Below are 13,807 nucleotides of genomic sequence, written 5' to 3' on the forward strand. Positions count from 1 at the left end.
CTTTAGTTTGGAGGAAGTGGGAGGAGCCAAAGGAGAAATTATTAAGAGTAAGGACTAATTCCGCTAGACGGAGCAGAGTGGTGTTAGGGGGGAACTGGTTAGGTCTGAAATCCAAAAAGAAGCGGAGAGCTTTGAGACCTTCCTGATGGGGGATGGAAGTATATAGGGACTGGACATCCATGGTGAAAATAAAGCAGTGGGGGCCAGGGAACTTAAAATCATCGAAAAGTTTAAGAGCGTGAGAAGTGTCATGAACATAGGTAGGAAGGGATTGAACAAGGGGGGGATAAAGCTGTGTCAAGGTGTGCAGAAATGAGTTCGGTGGGGCAGGAGCAAGCTGAGACAATAGGTCTGCCAGGACAGGCAGGTTTGTGGATCTTTTAGGAGGTAGAAATGGGAAGTGTGGGGTGTGGGGACTAGAAGGTTGGGAGATCCCCTGAGCGGATAAAGTCGGTGATGGTGTGGGAGACAATGGCCTGGTGCTCCTTAATGGGGTCACGATCGAGGGGTAAATAAGAAGAGGTATCCGCGAGTTGTCGCTGTGCCTTGGCAAGGTAGAGGTCAGTACGCCAGACTACAACAGCACCCCCCCTTATCGGCGGGTTTAATAGTAAGGTTAGGATTAGTGCGGAGGGAGTGGAGAGCAGAGCGTTCGGAAGGAGTAAGGTTGGAATGGGAACAAGGTGCGGTGAGGTCGAGACGGTTGATGTCCCGTCGGCAGTTAGCAATAAAGAGATCCAGAGCAGGCAGAAGACCAGAGCGTAAAATGGTCAGGACTGGATCAACCATTCTCTTGTTGAAAAGGTGGATTGGAATTGAAGGGCTCCCCTTTCTTCTATTAACATTTTGTTTGCAAGGCCAGTATGTTTTGTTTTGCACTGCAAAGTTTTAAATGACTGACTGCCTGACTGGATTTACAGTTGCTGCAGTTCTATTGCACAAATGATCAGTATTGTGTTCCAGATGAAGTGTTGTGTTAGAATTCCAGTCACTCCATCCTGCAGCTGCTGTGTTCTGCTGAAAGCTGATCACTAGCTCTGAACCTGTTAGACATGTGCCAGAGGCTGAGTCCTTCTCCACAGCAGTCCTTTACCTCATAGATGCAGCCCTCAATTATAGCCACGGCAGCCTGTAACCACCTCCCCCTCACCCTATGACCAACTTCTGTGTGATGAGCTCTCTGCTCTCGGCTACTCAAGTCCTGATGAATTATTAAGTAGGTTATTGCAAAAATGAGTCTGTTTATCTGCATTAGATGCAGTTCTTTCTGCCTGAGCACCACAAGATTTAATGTAACAGTTTTGCTCATTGGAAGACAATGCTTTAATAATGTAAAACCAAATTATTTCCTTTTCTTGTGATTTCTTGTCCCATCTGTCCATATCCATTAATTTTGCTGTGCAAGGTGTTGCTGTGCTGTATCTCAATAAATAAATAAATGATGGGACAGTCCCCCTGTATTTTGAGCACATTTGTCAGTCTGGACTGTGACTGGTCTGTCACACTATATGCTTCACGGATAGGTGCCACACTTCAGCATTTTGTAGCAGTTGTTGGTGGGTTGCATTGCATTCCAGTGAAGATAAGACACCTTGTGTTCCATTTTCCAATCTCCTTGGTCCTTTTAATCATCTTAAACATGATTCTGTGATCAGCTGATTTACCGCAATTCAGCAAGAAAATCTGTAGCTCAGTTATGATCACAATGGACTCGCTGACTCTTCCTGAAAATAAGGTGGTTAAGGTTTCAGATATTTGAAAAAAATCTGTTGGTTATGTGCAGTATAATTTAATAATGTGCACCTCTGCTTCTCCAAATGAACGGCTGATTAGATGGTGCTTAAACACAGGAGGTAATTAAAAAAAAGGACAAGCCAAGCCAGTATATAGGAACAACCTATTGCTCTCCTCAAGCTGATAATTTACTTGAGGTTGCTCACTCATGTGCAAGATTGTATGAACATAAACAGTAAATGTGATCAGATTATTTGTGGATGAGAATGCTGATACCATTTTAACAGTGACCACATATGTTAGATATCTATCTAGTAATTGGGAGAAACACACACAAAATGCTGGAGGAACTCAACAAGTTGGCAGCATTTATGGAGGGGATTAAAGACTTGACATTTCAGGCCGAGCCTCTTCATCACTATTCCCCTGCATATTTGATGCCTGAATTGATGAGTTCCTCCAGCATTTTGTGTGTTGCTCAAAATTTCCAGCATCTGCAGAATCTTTTGTAGTAATTAGAGGGAAGCTGTTATCTCTATCTCTTGTGATCAGTGATACCTCTGTGTGCCATCAGAGCTATGCTCTTGCACATTACTGTGTGTTAGCTTGATTATTTTGAAACAAAAATATGATTAAAACATTAATAATGCCTGGAAAAACCACATTGCACTAATTGCGTTGAATATTTTATTGAATTAGACCTGCATATTAGCTCCAATGTTCAGAGTACTTTCGGAGCTGTTTCAAGAACTGAACCTAAGGAAGTAAGATAACTCATCATAATTGATCATAATCAAAACTTAATTTCATTTATGATAGCAGCACTTTTCAGAATCTGTTTTACCAAACAACAAATGACTTGCAAGTGGTTGAGCAGAGGGTGTTCCAAATGGTGGGAGAGTTAGGACCAGAGGACACAGCTTCAGAATAGAACGGTGTCCCTTTAGAACGGAAACAAGGAAGAATTTCTTTAGCCCAAGTGTGGTGAATCTGTGGAACTTGTTGCCACAGAGTGTTTCCCAACCTGGGGTCCACAGATCCTTCGGTTAATGGTAGAGGTATAAGGCATAAAAAAGATTGGGAATCCCTGCCACAGACAGATGTGGAGGCCAAGACATTGGATATATAAATGCCTCAAAGAAGGCAAGAGAATGGGGTTGAAAGGGAAAATAAATCAGCCATGATGGAATAGTGGAGCAAACTCAATGGCCTTGTTCTGCTTCTATGTCTTATGGTCTTTATGTCAGCATTTTTGTTTTTATGGTCTTGCATTGATTCAATGCCTTCAGAAACCCTTTACTTATCGAGGAGGTAAGATGATAGATTCAAAAAAATCATCTATCTGGAATTGTTTGTCTTTGCTCTATCACTAAACTATTTTGCTTTGAAAAGTCATTGAATTTTTTTGTGGTTCCTCAGGTCTAATTCACTTAAAATACTCATTCTCCTCCTGTGAAGTACTGAACCAAACTCACAAGAGAGACCGTTAGTGACCCAAGTTATTGCATCATCTCTAGATTGTTTTCAGCCTTTTGGCTTTGTAGACCACACCCCTCCTCTGTTGCTTGTCCTGTTCTGTGAAGTAGCCCTTCATTTCCTCTCAAATATCTAACATTAGCAGAATTGTTACATCAGTGAATGCTCTGCGTTTCACTACTGTTTTGCTTGAAAATCTGCTAGGCATATGTACTTGACTCTTCCTTCCTTTTTCAAAGTTCGCTATGGTCATATTGGCAATCTTCTTTTGATGGCACCCAGTGTGTTATCTGCTAAACCCTCTCGATCTTCTTTGGAGGTAGCTTCCTTGTTTGTCAGCACAGAAGCAATAAAAATATTCTATGGAAGTGCATCTGGGTATCGTGCAATGAACTTGAGACTTAAACTCTATTTAAAAAAAAATCTTGACAAAGATATTGTCAAATTTGCCAACATTGCCAGCAGTTTATTTTTATTGTTTGTGTGATTTCCAGGATTCGATGAGTCACATTTTGCATGATCTATCTGAATACAAATCCTTTTATATGCATTGTGCACAATAATGTGAATTAAGCACTTTATGCCTTTTTAAGATATTCATGACCTTGCCAAAAAAAACAAATATACCTTGTGAGCATTTGCTCCCTTTGGCTTTTCTGCATTTGCTATGGGGGAAACTTTGTGCCCGCAGTCAATCCACTTATGAATCTATCAGTTATACTCCAATGAAAAAGCCCCAGGGTACTTGACAAGGTGTCTGGACTATGCCAAAGTCCTCTGATCAATGATCCTGAAACTGCTGCAAGAAATACCAAAACTTAACATGTTTTCCAGACATTCCATTCATAAGAATTCTTGCATGTTAATTGCCGATAATCAGACATGCAATAGGCAATTAACTTTTTGACAGGTTACAGTGAGCAGCTGCTTGGACCTCTCAAGAGAGTTTACCTGCTGAAGAGTTAGTTTTTCAATTGACAAATGTACTAACAAAAGATGATCAATGTCATTAGCCCAATAAATGGGAATCATTTAAGTAATGGAAGCTGCACCTCTAATACAATTATGGCAGCAAGCCAAACCCAGACACAGCACATTTCAAGGCAGTTTATACATCTTTACAGTTATACCAAGAATAAACCTTCCGTAGGGCACCTACCGATGCTCTCCACTAAAATCAAGGCAAGAAGACTGCAACAAGCGGGGCACTGTCTACACCACCCCGAGGTACCTGCCAGCCTAGTCATCATATGGGAGCCCAAGCACGGGAGGATGAACCCTGGTTGCACTCCCAAGACTATGGTCAACACGCTCCTAGAAAACAGTGGCGTCACTAATGTAGATGAACTGAACACACTGATGAGGGAGAGGGAGAAGTGGAGAGTCTGTCATCGTGCCCGACGCTGGCCCCCTAGGCCTGAGTCGACGTAGTAGTAGTAATAATAGTAGGGCAATGCAGATTTCTGGGACACAAAACCATGTTTTTTGTCCATGCAACAATATGCACAAATTGCTAAGAAATCATTTTTGTGATTGTTTATTTACTACTGTTCACACACATTTCATGAGTGAATTTTATTCAGTTTCTCAAAATTTTGGATAGTGGGTTTGAATCCTGTAATGGTGAATTTCTAATATCTGAATGGCCATAATGTTTGGGGGGTGGGGGAAGAGGATAGGGTCACCTGTAATCAAGAAACAAACAAAACTTCTGATGTTGCAAATCTGAAGTAATGGAAAATGCTGGAAATACTCAGCAAGACAGTGAGAACTAGGAATATTTAGAAAACAAACTTTTTTTAAGCACGTGTGATTGTGCAGCTACTGGAAATCCTGAGCAACAAACACAAAATGTTCAAGGAATACAGCAGCATCCATGGATAGGAATAAACCATTGATGTTTTGGGCTGAGACCCTTCAACATTAGGACTGGAAAGGAAGGGTGCAGAAGCCAGAAAAAAAGGTGGGGGGGGTGGAGTCAGGAAGGGAAGGACTACAGTCTGGCGAGTGATAAGTGAGACCAGGTGAGGGAGAAGGATGGTGGGTGGAGTGGGTTGAACTGAGAATCTGGGAGGTGATAAGTGGAAGAAGTAATGGGCTGAAGAAAAACCTGTTTACACACTTCTGTACTTCTTTTAAAAAAAATTATCAGCAGTAACAAAGCAATGACTCTTCCTAATATGTCTGGTGTTAGCTCCCTTTTCACTTTAACGTCTTGCAGCACATTGAACGTTTTACTACTTTAAATGCACGGTGCCAAATAATAGCAATAATGATGAGCACATTGCACATTCATATGGCTGGAGTACTGAGTGAAGACAATTTAACCCATCAGCTAAGGTTAAGTTCAAATATAATTTGCACATTCACATTAACATACATTCTCCAAGATGAATCAGTAAAATTGTTGTCCATAATTGCTCAGTGTCTCTATTGAATTCTTATGTGCCTTCTATTTAGCTAATTGCATTCTATAAAATGATCTGCCGTAAAGAATAGTACTTTTTCAATTATCTAATTTTTCTGAGATTGAGAAAACACAACTTCCAAAATAAGCCTTTCTCTGACTTTGCGGTTTTCTAAAAAAAATGGTGTTTTTACGTCGCATCCTCAGGGCTGAACTCTAACCGTGAGGCAAAACAAGAGATGGACCAATATGAATCCATAAACAGATTCATGTGTAGCAGGCTGCTTTGTAATTTGATAATGCCATGCTTCATTTGTACCTGATCCTCAAAAATGTGATTTTGAATCAGATTTGTACCAGTAATTTGTAAGTTTTTTCAGTGTTGGAATGTAAAAAAGGAAATGTGTTGTTTACTTTCATATTTATTGAATATTGCCCGAGTTATTGTCTTAATCCCAGTGCTTCAAAGATCTGTGATTTTTTTTCCAAAGGGAAAATGGTTGAGTGATACTGGTTTAATGGTGACGGTTATCAGCACTTTATGCTATTAGGCACTTCATGTCTCCATCTGCTGATAAATGGCTCCATTAAAACATTTTGACTCATTCTATCAAAGATCAAATTTATTCTCCATATATGCTTACATGTCTTAGGAATTTCCTGTGGTGTGTTGGTGCGACATGGATCAAAAACATTCAACAATAATAAGATTAAAGAATTATTAAAAAATAAAACTTATGGGTTAAAGTAGAAATATGGAATAAAATGGGCATCAATACCATCATGTATTTACAATGTAAGTAGAATTATTTTTAAAAAGTGGTTTAAAGTGTTTATTGCAGTGCAGTGACCGAGATATAAGGGGGGTGGTGATGACTAGCTAGAATGGTTAATCAAACTAACTGCCTGTGGGAAGAAACTTGAGATGGACTCCATTTGTCCTACACATTCCTCCCTCACCTTCCTCCTAGAAACCTACTTGCATTGCTCTCAGTTATAGTGCAGGGGCGCAGATCTGAAACCGCGATTACTTCTCTTTCCATGGATGCTGCCTGACCTGAATTTTTTTTTCTGCAGCATTTCCTGGTTTTGTTTCAGATTTTATTTTACTTTTCATGTAGTGCTTGTTTCCATTTATTTTTCATTTTTGGAGCAGGTGAAAGACCTTGGCATTGTTTTGGGCACATTTCAGAGGATGATTGAATGCATGTATTAGTGAAGCAGCAGATCCATATCATGGGTGTCTCAATGGTGCAAGGAACTGACAGATCCAGCTTGGGCAAATTGTAATTGCATCAATGTCAAAGCACCCATTTGATATTGCTGCCATAGGCTTCCTGCTTCATGGTCTCTCATTGTTGGTACGTTTCCTGTTTTAGTTATGAAAAGCATGTTTCTTTATTTGAAAGTATTAGTCATATTTGTCAAAATAATATAAAGACTAAAGGAACTAGTCATTTATAAATGACTCTAAAAATGTTAATTGCCAATCTGAGAGAAGGATTTGAGAGATGCAGTAAAATGGAATTAATTATGAAATGAATACAATAGCCTTTCTAAAATTTGAAATCTATGTCATTCAATTGAGGTAAGCAGAGGTAAATCAAAATGCCACATGCAGAAAACATCATGCTGTGTGTGATGTTTCAGAATAAAGTTCTTTCCTATTAGATTAAATTAATTGTGTGGCGTGTGCACAAAGAGCTATGGTAATAAGCTTATGGCAAGAAAGACTTGTGGTCAGAGAATTTGTAGATGTTGTTAGCAGCCCTTGAATTCAAAGACAAAAACTCAAATGGAATTGAGTTCAAGTCCTGAGATCTTCTGTGTGATGAAAATTTTTAGAGGTCCTATTGATATTTGGATAGGCAGCAGCTAAAGTATTGCATTTCTAGTGTGAGATAGAGGTTCTTCACACAGACCTTTAATCCTATCATTATTGTCTACCTAAGGAAATACAATGAAGTTAGTTCAAAAGGGAAAATTTGTATGCCTAATTAAAGATATTCCCAAACTTAGAGATTTCTGCAGTATCTCGCCATGACTGAAGCATCCAGCTTTATAGAGGTTTTAAGAGGATTAACTGCAGACAGTCTGAAACTTGGGCAAGCTGGATGAGAAATCCTTGGAATAAGAGAATGGCCATTTGGGAGTAAGTTCTTCACTAAAAGGCCATAAGATATAGGAGCAGAATTAAGCCATTTGAAGCATTGAGTCTGCTCTGCCATTTTATCGTGGCTGATCCAATTTTCCTCTCAGCCCAAATCTCCTGCTTTCTTCCTGTATCCCTTCATGCCCTGACCAATCAAGAATCTATCAACTTCTGCCTTCAGTTTACATAAAGACTTGGCCTCTACAGCTGCATGTTGTAAAGAATTCCACAGGTTCACCACCCTCTGGCTAAAGAAATTCCTCCTCATCGCTGTTCCAAAAGGAGACCCCTCCATTCTGAGGCTATGTTCTCTGGTCTTAGACTCTCCCACCATTGGAAACATCCTCTCCACACCCATTCTATCAAGGCCTTTCACCATTTGGTAGGTTTCAATGAGGTCACCTCTCATTCTTCTGAATTCCAGTGAAGACAGGCCCAGAGCCATCAGACGCTCTTCATATGACAAACCATTCAATCCTGGAATCATTTTTGTGAACATCCTTTCAACCCTCTCCAGTTTCAGCACATCTTTTCGAAGATGAGGGGCCCAAACCTGCTCACAATACTCCAAGTGAGGCCTCATCAGTGCTTCATAAAGTTTCAACACTACATCCTTGCTTTTATAAGCTAGTCCTCTTGAAATAAATGCCGGCATCACATTTGCCTTCCTCACCACAGACTCAACCTGCAAATTACTCTTTAGGGAATTCTGCACAAGGACTCCCAAGTCCCTTTGCACCTCAGTCTTTTGTATTTTCTCTCCATTTAGAAAAGAGCCAACCCTTCCATTTCTTTTCCCGTTCTCCTAATCTAAGTCCTCCTGTAGCCTCTACCTCCTCAATACTACCTGCCCTTTCACCTATCTTCATATCATCTGCAAACTTTGCAACAAAGCCATCAATTCCATCAACCAAATCATTGACATATAATGCAAAAAGAATCGGTCCCATCAGAGACCCTTGTGGAATACCACTAGTCACCGGCAGCCAGTCAGAAAAGGCTCCCTTTATTCCCACTCTTTGCCCTCTGCCAATCAGCCACTGCTTTATCCATGCTTGAATCTTTCCTGTAATACCATGGGCTCATAGCTTGTTTAGCAGCTTTGTGTGGCACCTTGTCAAAGGCCTTTTGAAAATCCAAGTACACAATATCAACTGATTCTCTTTTGTCTATCCTGCTTGTTACTACTTCAAAGAATTCCAACAGAATTCCTGAGGAAACCATGCTGACTATGGCCTATTTTACTGTGTGCTCAAGTACTCTGAGGGCTCATCCTTAATAATTGACTCCAACATTTCTCAACTGAGATCAGACTAACTGGCCTATACTTTCTGCCTGTCTGTGGAGTGACATTTGCTATTTTCCAGTCTTCTGGAACCATTCCAGAATCTAGTGATTCTTGAACAATCATTACTAATGCCTCCATGATCTCTTCAACCACATCTTTCGGAACTCTGGGGTGTACACCATCTGGTCCAGGTGACCTTATCTATCTTCAGACCTCTCAGTTTCCCAAGAATCTTCTCTCTAGTTATGGTAACTTCACACACTTCGTGACCCCTGACACCTGGAACTTCCTTCATACTGCCAGCGTCTACCACAGTGAAGCCTGACAAAATACTTATTCAGTTCATCCGCCATTTCCTTGTCTGCTATTAGTACCTCTCCAGCATTGTTTTCCAGCAGTCAGATATCCACTCTTGCCTCTCTTTTACACTTTATGTATCTGAAAAATCTGCTGGTATCCTCTTCAATATTATCGGCTAGCTTACTTTCATATTCCATCTTTACCTTAATGACTTCTTTAGTTGTCTTTTGTGGGTTTTTAAAGCTTCCTAATCCTCTAACTTCCCACTAATTTTTGCTCTATTATACTGTATGCCATCTCTTTGGCTGTTATGTTGGCTTTGACTTCTGTTGTTTGCCACAGTTGTGTATTCTTTAGAATTCTTCTTCCTGTTTTGGATGTATATATCCTGTGCCTTTGAAATTGCTTCTAGAAATTCCAGCCATTGCTGCTCTGTTGTTCTTTCTGCCAGTGTTCTTTTCCAATCAATTTTGGCCAACTCCTCTCTCTCATGTCTCTGTAACTCCCTTTTCTCCACTATTATACTGACACAGTAGCTTCTCCTTCTCAAATTTCAGGATGAATTCGATCATATTATGATCACTTGCTCCTGAGGGTTCTTTACTTTAAGCTCGCTAACCTCTCTAAGGGTGGTGAGCCCCTCGATATTGACTATCCTCTTTGATGGACATTGGGCTGTGACCAGTGGTGTTCTGCAAGGATTGGTGCTAGGATCTCTTTTGTTTGTGATATATGTCAATGGTTTAAATGAGGTGGATTAGAAAGTTTGCAAATGATACCAAGATTTGTGGAGTTAAGGACAGTGTAAAGGACTATCAAACAATACAATGAGATATAGATTAGTTACAGATACAGGCAGAGAAGTGGCAAATGGAATTTAATTCTGGACAGTGCAAGATGTTGCACTTTGGGAAGTCAAGTGGAAGGAGAAAGTGTGCTGCTAAAAGAAGATCCCTTAAGAGCATTGAGATACAGAAATCTTAGGTTCAAGTCCATAGTTCATTGGAAATGGCTATGCAAGTAGATAAAGAAGGCATATAGCAGCTTGTCTTTAATGGTAGTGGGTTGAGCCTAAGAGTAATTAAGTTATGCTGCAGCTGTATAAAACTTTTTAAATAGACTGCATCAGGAATATTGTATGTAGATCTGGTGGTGTCATAATAGGAAGGATGAGGAAACTGAAGAGTACAGAATAAGTTTACCAGGATGCTGCCTGGATTAGAAGGTATGAGCATCAGGAAATATTGGACAAATTTGGGTTATTGTTCCCGGACCATCAGAGGCTGAGGAAAGACGTGACAGAGATTTTTTAAATTATGAGTGGTATAGGTAGGGTAGACGGTTAGAATCTGTTCCCTGGGGTAGAAATGTCAAACACCAGAGGGCATGTTTTTAAAGTTCGAGAGTGGAAGTTTAAGGGCAATGCGAGGGGCAAGTTTGTTTTTTAACACAGAATGGTAGGTACCTGGAATGGGTTACTGGGTAGCCATGAAAGCAGGCAGCTTAGTGGAGTTTGAGAGGCTTTTACATGGATGCATGAGTATGAAGGAATATGAATGATAAACAGGAGGACGACATAATATAAATTGGCATCAAGATTGGCAAAAATTTGCAAGCCAAATGCCTTACTGTGCTGTACTGTTCTATGTTGTATATTTGTTCCAGATAAAATTGGTTTTGCAAGATGCATCTATCCTGGGTCAGCTCTCCTTTCTCTTGTCTCAGTCACTAAATGACCCAATTAAACAAGTTAAACCTGCAACAAAAACCATTTATTTGTTTGCAGGGTAAGGGTTAATGGGAAGGAGGAAAAGGAAGGGAAATTGTACATTCTGAATGACATTATTGTCGTCAACGCTTGCCAGGTCATGATACTGGATAGAAACTCCGTCTTTATCTGTCAGGCTGCATCTTAGTTTCAATTTCGGAAGAAATTAAATATATTTCCTCAGTTTTGCTGCAGCCTTTAGTGTATTTCCTTTACATTTGCTTCATGATAGTTTGACAAGTTATTAATTATTTAAAATGAATGACGCTACCATTTATAAATCACAAAGCAAATACAACAGTCTTGAGAGACCATTAGGAACTAGTGCAACAAAGACATTCTGTGTGAAAGTAATAGTCAATGAAGTTCAAAAAAATTGCAGACGTTGAAAGTCTGAAATAAAAGAAGTAAATGTTGGCAACGCTCAGCAAGTTGGGAGGAGCAACAGAGCTAATATTTGTAATTGAAAACTTTGTTAGAACTGGGAAGGAGAGGAAGTCAAAAGTAAACTTGTGTACCAACTCTGGGAACTTAGTCACTTAGGGTGGTGAGAGTGTAGAATGAGCTGCTCGTGGAAATAGTGATTGTGGGCACAATTTTAATATTTAAGTCAAGTCAAGTCACTTATTGTCATTTTGACCATAACTGCTAGTACAGTACACAGTAAAAATGAGATGATTTTCAGGACCATGGTGCTACATGAACAGTACAAAAAGTACACTGAACTACGTAAAACAACACAAAACTACACTAGACTACAGACCTACCCAGGACTGAGAAGTCTGGGTAAATATATGGATGGCAGGTGTGGGTCAATGGGACTGGGTAGAATAACAGTTTGACATGGATTAGGTGTGGTGTTTCTGTGCTGTAGTGCACTATGATTCTATGTAATTAATGGGATCTATATTTGGACTGTCACACATACAGCTTCCGTACTGCTGCATCTACCCATTTCCATTTGTAATCCTTCCTCAACCAATAGCTTAGGAATAGTTTGCATGTCAAGAACAAACATCAGGCAAAAAGTGGAGAAAGAATTTCTTAACTAAAGAACACACAGGGGTGGTCATCATGGAATTGAGAAATAGCATAGATTTTCCAAACTACTTTTGGCTTGTGCTGAAAATATTTAACATTTGTTTGGTTAACCAAGTGCTGGACAAAAGAAATAACCTTGAAAAGGAGGAATTTCAAAAGCTTTGTGGAACTAATGTGTAGCCCTTTTAAATAACTGCCTGGGATGCAGAGGGCCGAATGGCTTCCTCCTGTGCTATGTTATTCTGGACTGCTACTTCTTAAAACAATTCCCTGCTTAGCTTCTTTTTTGTCTCTTGTCCACACTAATCTGAAGCTGACAGCACATGCTGTGTGAAACTGTGCTGGCAACAACGAGTTTCTATACTTAACTTGTGTGTGTGAGACTAAATAGTGGGCATCAACGAGAACTCTGCAGATTGAACTCTCACTTTGTATAAAAGCTAAAAGAGCAGGTTTGCTGCCTGCTGTTGTGGGATTTGAAGTTTTAACTAAAAACATGGGAGAGGAAAACTGCATGTATGCTAATCAGATAATGTATCTGAATACATAAGCAATTTAAAACTCCATTTGCAATGAACCTTAGAATTTTAAATACCAGAGAGACTCTGAAGAAGCTTGGTATATTATTTTGTGGTAATATTGAATATAAGTATTCAGCATAGAAATTTCCTCAATAATCCTTCTGTGGTAGGTACTAAGCAAACAATTCAGCAGCTATTAATAGTTAATATTGGAGCATTCTGTTGAAAAGTCTATTATCCGTGCTGCACAGCTGTCCAGGGAATAGCTCAGCATGAATCTTCAGTACAAGCAATGTGAAGAAGCCAAGCACCTGCTGGCTTGTAACATGCAAACTGGCCTCAAACAGCCACAACCGAGGTTTGCCATCTGCATAACACAGAGGAGAGGCACAGCTCGACAGGCTATTTGTCTCCTTTTTTTTGAATCCCTCATTGCTGACTGCAGAAGTTTTGATTCGCTCTCGGTGTCCAGTCACAAGACAACCACGGAGCACCAGCGGCATGTTTCCATTGCTTCTTTCTCTCTGCAGTGTCAGAGTTCACGTTAGTTTGGTTTTGCTCGTGCCAGGTTAAACTTACTTAAAGTTCCAGCTCACAGTCAGTAGTAGGAAAACTATCCCTCTGAACTTTCCGTTCCCATTCTGATCAGCTCAACAGATTGAATTCCTCTTGAGGTGTCATTCATGACGAAATGATTCATAAGGGTGGCACAGAAGCATAATGTTTTCAAACATTCGGGGTTTAATTCCCACCACTAGCTGTAAGGAGTTTGTCTGTTCTCTCTGTGACTGTGTTACTTTCCTTCAGATACTCCAGTTTCCTCCCACATTCCGAAGACTTGTGGATTTGGGTTAGTAAGCTGTGGGCATGTTAGATTGGGGCCGGAAGCAAAGCAACACTTACAGGCTGTCTCATCGCATGTTCGGTCACTAATGCAAATGACACGTTTCACTGTATGTGATGTGCATGTGACAAATAAAGCTAATCTTTAAAAGACATCATACAACATCCGGCTTTTAACATGTTCTTCCTCAGTTTCACAAATGATAAAAATAAGGTTTATAATGATTTCTTCCTTTATTCTTCTATTTTAAGATCAAAGATTTAATGAGCCTTTTCC

General features: G+C 40.0%; 1 protein-coding gene across 1 annotated transcript in view; it reads left to right on the top strand.

Moving 5' to 3' along the window:
- Window positions 1–13,807, top strand: part of gpr107 (G protein-coupled receptor 107) — a 113,620-nt gene that overhangs the window by 59,969 nt on the left and 39,844 nt on the right. The gene's annotated exons all lie outside the window — the stretch shown is intronic.

Source organism: Mobula hypostoma, chromosome 21 (genome assembly GCF_963921235.1).
Source record: "Mobula hypostoma chromosome 21, sMobHyp1.1, whole genome shotgun sequence".
NCBI classification, from domain to species: domain Eukaryota; kingdom Metazoa; phylum Chordata; class Chondrichthyes; order Myliobatiformes; family Myliobatidae; genus Mobula; species Mobula hypostoma.